We start from the raw sequence: 10146 nt of genomic DNA, 5'->3' as shown, positions 1-10146 counted from the left end.
GGGACCCTTGATAATTTTCATGATTTTCCTTCATAAATTATTGGTTGTTTGGATCAGCAATTTCATTTAAATATATCATGTAGGAGATGAACACAATGATATTTGAGAAGTTAAATGAAGTTGATTTATGAAGGAAAATCATGAAAATTATCAAGAGTGCCTTGATACCTTGCCCTGTGTCATGTATTACTGCTAATGTTCATGTGATCCATTCCCTTCTCTGTCAGCTAATTCAAACGGCTCTACACTCTTGCACTTATGTATTCTGTATCATTACTACTGTATCAGTGTTGCAATTATTATATTTGAAAAGCACTCTCCTTTTTTTTTTTTAACTCTTTGAGGTATTTGAAAGCTTAAGTGAAGTAAACTGTGCTGTAACATAATAACACATATTAGACCTCAAACAAGTTTAGGTAATATATAAATATTTGCACATTTATATGTTATCTATATTAACGGTAACTTTACAAAAGATCTTAAATGGAGCTGCAGGTTTGTCTTCACTCCAAAACAATTAGTGGAAATCTACGATTTTATTTTTCATGAATTATAATGGATGAGACTTAACATTTTCAGACATAATTTAATTGAAAGTTTTGTGTTTAAATGCTTCATTATTGCTCGTGTGTAAAAGGAATTGTTACATAACTTTAAATGGAGCTTTATATTTAGCCACTCTAAAGAAGGTCTCTCCACTCCACAGCAATCTGTGCATGTTTAGATTTACTATTCACCACAAAAATGGTTCAAAAGTTTATCCCAAAATAAACTTTCATAAAGTTTCTTTTACTTAAAAACTAAGGAAACAAACATTTTTAACACGATCTGTGTGAGCTTAGTGCCATGTGGCTCGTGAAGCTGTTACTTTAGAGACACCTGTTGCTTGCTGATGGTACTTGCTCCTTTTTACAGAGGTTCACTTCATAGATCATATCCCTAAGTTGACTTTGTGATGGAGATCAGCACAAAACTACAAAGTAAGAGATATTTATTTTGTTCTGCATAAGTCTCCCTCTTTTTTAGGGCTTTATTTTTACTTACAAATGTATATTTATGTTCTTTTAATGGAAAAAGATGAAGATCTGTCTTTGATGTTTTGAGAGAGATCGATAGATCTATTACTCAATTTATAAAAACATTTTTGGAATTGGTAAAATATTAGAAAACAAATAGATGGATGGTTACACTGTTATGTGAAGGCTGTGTGCAGGCAGAAATGGTGGACCCAAAATGCAGACGCTCGGAGGCACAACGTGAACTCAAAACAGCTTTAATGCTGAACTCAAAGTAACAAACTTCCAAAATACAAACATTAATGCAGGCAGGAAAAACCAAGACACACAGCATGGGTGAGGGTAAATAAGAGTAGATTGCAACACAGACACACACAGGGCTTAAATACACAGAGGGAGCAATCAGGGAATAGGTAAAAGGAGAGAAACACAGCTGGGGCAAATGAGGCCTAACGAGACAAAGGAAGCAAAACCAGACGCATTTACATGACACACGGACTTTCAAAGTAAAACAGGAAACATAACACAGAGACGCGAACTTGACAAGGGGATACAGCTGACAGGGAAGACAGAGCCAGTGTTGCCAACTTAGCGACTTCGTCGCTATATTTAGCGAGTTTTCAGACCCCTTAGTGACTTTTTTTTCTAAAAAAAAGTTGCTAAAAAAAGATGTGAAAGCGCGTATCGCTTTTACTCTCAACAAGCAGCGGGTGCTGTAATGCAGTCAGTTCTTCTTTTACTCTTTTAGGCTACGTTCACACTGCAGGTCTTAATGCTCAATTCCGATTTTTTGATCAAATCCGATTTTTTTGTCTGCTCGTTCACACTACAAATAAAATGCGACAGCAAACGAGCTCTAGTGTGAACGCTCAAAGCGGCCCGCATGCGCAAAAGAAGATGTCACACAACGCGCTCTGTTTAGACACAGAGCAAACAATATTGTTTGACTGATGGCCCTTAATATAAAGACTTCGGACTTCACGTTTCCCAATTTTTGCTTTAAGTTATTTTGTTATTTACATAATAATGTAGATAACCTAATAATTATCCTTATTGCTGTTTTAGAGAGGAGCGGTGCTTCAAAGGATAGTTGCAGATTTCTGTCAGAATCTGCAGATTATGCAGTACAAATAAAATGTTCACGTTTCTCCAACGTTGTCTTCCCAGCAGTTTCACCGGATGGCCAGGAAGCGTTCGCGATGTCTTATCGGGCGCTTCTCCGGTGCTGATAATTGGCGTCTGTCTTGTGTCAGTGACGTAAAAGACGGATTTAATGCGACTTGACCGTTCACACAGCAGTCGCTTTCTGAAACATCGGATATGTATCGGATTCAGGACCACATACGAAAGTGACCCAGATCGGATTTGAAAATATTGGATTTGTGCCGTTCACACTGTCATACCATGATCGGATACGGGTCGCATAGGATAAAAAAAAATCGGATTTGATGCGCTTTTGCCTGCAGTGTGAACGTAGCTTTACTCTTATGCTGTTTTGTGGATCACAAGGTTTAAAACTACTTATAAACACACACACACAAAGTAACTCCACCAGAGTGCCTATTTCGGGTCACTTTTGCCGGTCCAAGCCCGGGTAAAGGAGCAGGGTTGGAATTGTGACATTAAAAAAACAATAATTGCTAAAATAAATTTAATTTGTAGTTCTAAATAAACTCTAAATGCATTTAGGACGTTTTTTACTCACTTTATGTCTCTTCCACAATGTTATTTCTCTCTCCAACAACATAGGTTACAATTAGATTAGCATGACCAATTATGCAAATTAGGCGATGACGTCATTTAGCGACTTCTAGCGACTTATAGGACAACCAATAGCGATTTTCCTTACTGAGGAGTTGGCAACACTGGACAGAGCAACTAGAGAACAAAGAGACATAAACCATAAGACAGAACTCTAACAAAGAAACCAAAGACTAGAGATGATAAGTAATATAATAAACTCAAAACCCTGGGTCAACGACCCAGGCATCCTAACATACACATTTACACTTAAATAAGAAACTTTTTTTTGCTGCTACAGCTTTATGTTAGCCTGCTGTTATCAGACAATGATAAGATGAAGGATTTGTATGCTTTACTTGACTGTTTTATTGCACTTATCACAAGGTAAAACACCTGTAGGTAAACAATGTTGTGACCAAAGACCCTTCCTGATTTTCTTATTGTAATATTTATCAGACTCTCATATTTCAGATCATTAAACACATTTTTTTATATTCAAATACAAATAAACATAAAACTGTTATTTTTAATTCATTAACCACATTTATTAAACATCCAAGTTCAATATCACAAGCCACAACCAGGCCTCATTACACCTCCTACACATTCTGAATCAAGAAATCACTGAAACAGAACCCGTCTGTCAAAATGAAGCAGTCTAAAAGATCTCAAACATCACGCCATGACCTAAAGAAACTGAAAAACAGATCAGAAGCACAGTAACTGACATCTATCAGTCTGTCAATTGGCAGGCGGGACTCAAAGGCAGGACTCTGACAACAGGGTAAATTAAGCTATTTAGCAGATAAACTATTTACAGCAGGAATTAATCCACAGTCTATTCACCAGATCTAGCTCTAACTATAAACTTTATCAAAAAGAAAAGTTTCAAGTCTAATTTTGAAAGTAGGGAGGGTGTCTGTCTCCTGAATCCAAACTGAGAGCTGATTACACAAAAACCTTCTGAGCTGTCCCACCATCTCTATCCACACTAGCCACAAGCCACCAGGCTGTTACTGTAGAGACACGGCAGACATTGCCGGCTTACAGCCAATCCTCCTGAGGTGGTCCATCACCGCCGAAGTTGACCCGTAGTCAAGTTCCATCTCTGACGCTGTCCAGGCCCCATAACTGTTCTACAGCCTTGCACCTCACCAGTGTTTGACTTTGCAGTGCTCTGTTTCTTGTTTTTGTTCACTTGAGCCTACGAGGTAGCTCTTCTGTGTTTGTAACCCTCTTCAACACAAGTTGTTTTGTTTCCCTGATGTATAATTTACAAGATTTGTAAATTGGCATTTAACAGTGTACACTAGGGATGGGAATCAAGAAAGAAACAGTTGCATTATACTCCTAACACAACTTTGGTTCTTTGCAAACATCTGCTGTTTTTTACAGGATGTGTAAAACACTGATGAGCAGTCAGGCTGGTGCCTCCATTTCTACCTATTCATGTTTCCACTGTATAATCACCACCACAGCTACAGTCTCACGCCACACACTTGGGAGTGTGTGGTGTGAGACTGTAGCCTCAGGGTTATATATTTTTAAATGATAATTATGAGACAATGTGTTTCAGTTATTTTACAGAGTAACATGAAAGTAATGTAGCGAGTAGTGTAATGAAGTACTTCTCATTTTTCCCAACACCGATCATAGCAAAGAGGGGAAATACCTCCAACAATGTGTTATCCTGTGGCGGACCACCAGGTGGCTCCACTCACACCCAAGTTGAAGGGAAGTGTTGGGGTGGAGATTTTGGCGCTCACTATATGTGAAGTTCTGAGAGTCAGTTAATAAAGTTGGAGTGAGACACTGAGACCTCTCCTGTCGTTATTACATACCTCCACATTGGTGACCCCTGTAGCGAACATGCTAAGGCTCGACGACGAAGCCAGCTCCGGCCTGGAAGCATCGGCTGCCGCCGGACTTTCACCTCCGCCGATGGCTGCGTTTGCTGTGGCGCTTAAATTGCCGGATTTTTGGCTTCACGATCCTCCTTCATGGTTCGTGCACGTAGAAGCTCAGTTTGCTCTTCGTGGAGTTTCAGCCGACGATACTAAATACCACCATGTGGTAGCCTCACTTGACCCGCTGTCAACCCGCTGCGTGATGACTCTCCTCCGGGACCCCCCAGCCCAAGGCAAGTACGCCGCCCTCAAGGCGCTGCTGCTGCGGCGTTACTCCCTCTCTGATGCTGAGCGGGCCGAGAAACTCCTTTCCCTCGCGGGCCTGGGCGACGGCACCGCTCTCGAGCTCATGGAGAGCATGCTGTCCTTGCTGGGCGCGGATGACGGAGGATTTCTCTTCACCCACCTCTTTCTCCGACAGCTGCCGGCTCCAGTGCGCGCTGGCCTTGCCAACTCCCCGCTATTGGCCACGAAGGATTACCACTCCCTTGCGGAAGAGGCGGATCGCATCCTCCTGGCTACCAGGACTTTCAGCGTCCAGGCGATTGTTCAGGACTCACCAGCGTTTTCCCCCACCCCCTCACCGATGCTCCAGGGGCCCTCCGACTCGTCCACGGTGGCCGGAATCGCTGCACGGCGGCACGGCGGCACCACGGAAAGGGGCTTTGTTTTTATCACCAGCGTTTTGGAGCGAAGGCACGGCGCTGTCTCCCGCCTTGCAGTTTCCAGACCCAGGGAAACGGGCATGTCAGCGCTCTGTAGCAGCCGCGACCGCTGGCAACAAGGAAAGGCTGCTTTTCTTAGAGGACTCCGGCTCGGGGAGGCGTTTCCTGGTGGACTCCGGCTCACAGAAGAGCCTTCTTCCCCCGGCTGGCTCGGACAGGCTAGCTGAGGGCTGCGGGCCATTGCTAACAGCGGCTAATGGCTCTCCCATCAAAACCTTCGGTGAAAGGTTGGTGACTGTTTGCTTTCACGACCGTGACTTTCAGTGGAACTTTGTTGTTGCTGCTAGCTCTGTGCCTATAATAGGCGCTGATTTTCTTTGTGCTCATGGACTGCTGGTTGATGTTGCTAACAGACGTTTAATTGATGCTGTGTCATTTTCCTCATTACCCTGTTTGACTCGGGGTGCTCAGCCCGTGGTGCATGCTAACTCAATAGATTCGGGTGACGTTTTTCAGTGTTTGCTTTCTGAGTTTCCCTCACTCTCTGTCTCCACTTTCTCGAGCACGGTGACGAAGCATGGGGTGGAGCATTACATAACTACAGTAGGGCCCCCGCCTCGACCCTGCCAAACTGGCTGTCGCTCGGGAAGAATTTGCCACCATGGAGCGTCTGGGCATCGTGCAGCGTTCGAACAGTGCCTGGGCTTCTCCGTTACACATGGTGCCTAAATCTGATGGTCGGTGGCGACCTTGTGGTGATTTCCGCCGTCTTAATAATGTCACAGAGAACGATTGTTATCCCATTCCCCACATCCAAGATTTTTCCGCCCATCTTGCGGGGACCTCGGTTTTTTCGAAGATCGATTTGATACGGGGATATCACCAGGTTCCCGTGCACGCGGAGGACGTCCCCAAAACCGCCGTAATTACACCTTTTGGCCTTTTCGAGTTTCTGCGCATGCCGTTTGGCCTGAAAGGTGCCGCCCAAACCTTCCAGCGGTTGATGGACTCGGTCTTGCGTGGGCTGCCCTTTGTTTTTGTATATCTTGATGATATACTGGTGGCCAGCAGCTCGAAGGAGCAGCACATGTTCCATCTGCGTCAGGTTTTTCAGCGTTTGGCGGAGTATGGACTGATTATTAATCCGTCTAAATGCCAGTTTGGTTTGCCCGTTCTCGATTTTCTTGGGCACCGTATTTCCGCCGAGGGCGCGGTTCCATTGCCTGACAAAGTCCGAGCTGTTTCGGAATTTCCGCGTCCCATGAATGTTAAGGCACTGCAGGAATTTTTGGGGATGGTGAATTTTTACAACCGTTTTCTCCCCAGAGCGGCACATCTGCTAAAGCCCCTTTATGGGGCGTTAAAAGGTAAGAAAGCTAATGACTCCGTTGACTGGTTTCCGGAAAGCATCCAAGCGTTTTCTGATGCTAAGTCAGCGTTGGCTAATGCTGCCCTTCTGGCCCACCCATCCCCCTCAGCGCCGATTGCGTTGACCACCGATGCGTCGGACATAGCGGTGGGTGCGGTGCTGGAACAGCGAATCTCGGGTGTATGGCAACCGCTCGCCTTTTTCAGCCGTACGCTACATGACAGCGAACGCAATTACAGCGTTTTTGACAGGGAGCTACTGGCGCTCCACCTGGCGACTCGTCACTTCCGATTTTTTCTCGAGGGTAATCACTTTACCGCATACGTGGACCACAAACCCTTGACGTTTGCCATGTCCAAGGTTTCTGATCCATGGAGTGCACGCCAGCAGCGCCAGTTGGCAGCCATTTCTGAGTTTACCACGGACATTCGGCACGTGGCTGGTAAATCCAATCATGTGGCTGACTGTTTGTCCCGTGCGCTGGTTTCTCCCGTCTTTCTCGGCATAGACTACTCCACCATGGCTGCCGATCAGAGCGGTGACCCGGACATCCTCGCGCTTAAATCCACCCAGACGGGCCTCATACTAGAGGAGAGACCCGTGCAAGACGGTGGTCCCCTCCTCGTCTGTGACGTTTCCACCGGCCGCCCTCGCCCAGTGGTTCCCGCTTCCTGGCGTCGTCAAGTTTTTGACTTGGTACATGCTCTCTCTCATCCAGGGGTCCGGGCCTCTGTTAAGCTGGTCAGCTCTAAATTTGTTTGGCCAGGCCTTCGCAAATCTGTTAAGGAATGGGCGTCGGCGTGCATTCCCTGCCAGCGTGCAAAGGTTCATAAACACACCAAGGCGCCCCTGGAGCCGTTCTTCATACCCGGCAAACGTTTCGATCATGTGCATGTCGATCTGGTGGGTCCTCTGCCACAGTCACAAGGTTTTACGCACCTTTTGACTGTTGTTGACCGGACCGCCAGGGGGACCGCCTCCGGCCACCAGGTGGCCGGAGGCGGTCCCCCTGGCGTCCACTACTGCAGCAGTGGTGGCCAAGGCGTTTTTGTCAAGCTGGGTCTCGTGTTTCGGCCCACCCGCAGACATTACGTCAGACAGAGGCCCCCAGTTCATTTCCGAGCTTTGGTCGGCCATGGCTGATGGACTGGGGACTAAAGTCCACCGCACAACCGCATACAACCCACAAGCTAATGGGATGTCTGAACAGTTCCACCGGTCGCTTAAGGCTGCTTTTCGCGCCTCCTTAAAGGATGGCAATTGGGTTGACCGCCTCCCGTGGGTTTTGCTTGGGCTGCGCTCTGCGGTTAAGGAGGATCTCGGCGCTTCCCCAGCTGAGCTAGTGTTTGGTCAGCCCCTCCGCGTGCCTGGAGAATTCTTGCCCGAAAATCCTCCTCCCTGCTTCGATCCATCGGTGCTAACTCTCTACCCTCTTTTGCACTCGCTTCGGGTTCCTGTTCCAAAGACTTTAGAGACTGCTAAGTTTGTTTTCGTCAGGCACGATGCCCACAGGACACCGCTGCGGCCGCTGTATGGCGGCCCATTCAGGGTTATTGAACCGGGCCAGAAACATTTTGTTTTGGATTTTGGGGGTCGAAGGGAGACTGTGTGTGTTGACAGACTTAAACCTGCACATGTTCTTCCGGACAGTAATGTAGTGCCGGCCCAGGCCCCTCGCCGTGGCCACCCTCCTTCGATGGGGTTGACAGACTCTGGTTTTCCCCCCAGGACTACCCCCGGACCACCGGCGTTTGAGCCTCCTCCTGCCTTTCCTGCTCGCCTTCACCAGCCTCGTTCACAGGATGGACCTTCCTCTGCCTGTTCTCTCCCTCCCAGGTTCAGTCGTTCGGGTCGTTTGCTTAGACCCAGGGTCCTGGACTGAATAGAGACCTAACTGTGTGTTCGGGGGGGGGGGGGGGGTATGTGTGGCGGACCACCAGGTGGCTCCACTCACACCCAAGTTGAAGGGAAGTGTTGGGGTGGAGATTTTGGCGCTCACTATATGTGAAGTTCTGAGAGTCAGTTAATAAAGTTGGAGTGAGACACTGAGACCTCTCCTGTCATTATTACATACCTCCACAATCCCACATTATCTGAATGATATCAACATTCAAAATAAATAAGACATTAGTTTAATAAGCAGAGATCATATAGACCAACTGAACATGATTTATGGAGATAAAAAATTTCAATTAATAAGCCATTTGATTTGGCAATTGGACTCCAATGACCCAACACAGCAGAACAGAATAACTGTTTGTATTCATGGACTAGAGGAACAAGCATTGAGTTTGGCAGTGTGAGAAAGAGGAAGTGATGTAAAGAATACAACTGCAACTGAACACACGGGAATACAAATGAGTGATAACGGATCTTTCCTAATTGAACTTAAGCTTAAGCTTCATTTATTGCAACGGTGACACTGAGCTTTTGAGAACAAAAAGCTCTTTGTCAAATGTTTTTAAAGGTGGCCTGGATTATATCTATGCTTAAAAAATATAAGAGATTATTTAGCATATGCTCGCTTGAGATGCTGTGCAACAGAACTTTATGGCTACAACGTTCTCCCGTTTACAGCTGCACACTGACTATTTTTCGCAGCAGAAAAATGTCCAGCATGTAACAGTAGCACAGTATCAGTAGCATTGGTATCAGGTGATTTTTGCGTACACATGTAATGATCTCTAAGCAAACAGTAAACAGAAAACAGCTTTCTTAAAGCGAAATGAATGAGATTTATGAAGCTGAACTCCAACTCTGTTCAGGTTTTCCTATCTGCACTTGTAAAATAATTTCACATGGGTTCATATTTGTGTGCGAGTTGGAGCATGTATTTATGAGTGCTCAATAGTTAAACACAAATCATTGTACAGATTTATAAATCTTAGTTTAGGCTTGTGGATCATATCATAACTAACTGAAACTAATTTAAATCCATAATCAAACATTGTCCTTGATGTGCAAATTATGAGTGTGACAAGTTATCAGTGAATGTGTTTAATAGCAATGCTTATTTTACTGATGGGCATAGGTGTCAAAATCCAAACAGATTAGACTGGATCAATTGGACTGAATTAAATTTTAGCTATAAGTCATTGCAATGCAAATATTACCTGTAGAGTTTTGTTTTTACAAACCCTGGTGTATTTACTTGAGGTATTCCCTTTGTTATGGCCCTGTCCATAATCTGTTTTGGTGGCTGTTGTTGTCTGTGCCTTTAAGTCTTTGCAGGTCCCAGAGTGGATGAGCTGACGGCTGCTGATTGGTCCCCTGGCCATGTGATCTTCTTCAAATCCCTCACCAGCAGTTGTCCTGGGGCAGCCACTGACAGCAGCAGCAGACCTGACCCTGGCCTCCAAAAACCTGAGACTTTTGTGCCTGTGATTTTTGTGGCTTTTCTGAGTTTTGTATATAGTGTGTACACTAGTTTTCATTGTAAATAGCAC

The sequence above is a fragment of the Rhamphochromis longiceps genome, linkage group LG7, assembly GCF_057381845.1.
Source record: "Rhamphochromis longiceps isolate RC_006_pf linkage group LG7, R_longiceps_female_GT1.1, whole genome shotgun sequence".
NCBI lineage: Eukaryota > Metazoa > Chordata > Actinopteri > Cichliformes > Cichlidae > Rhamphochromis > Rhamphochromis longiceps.
Note: the sequence above shows the minus strand (reverse complement) of the source record.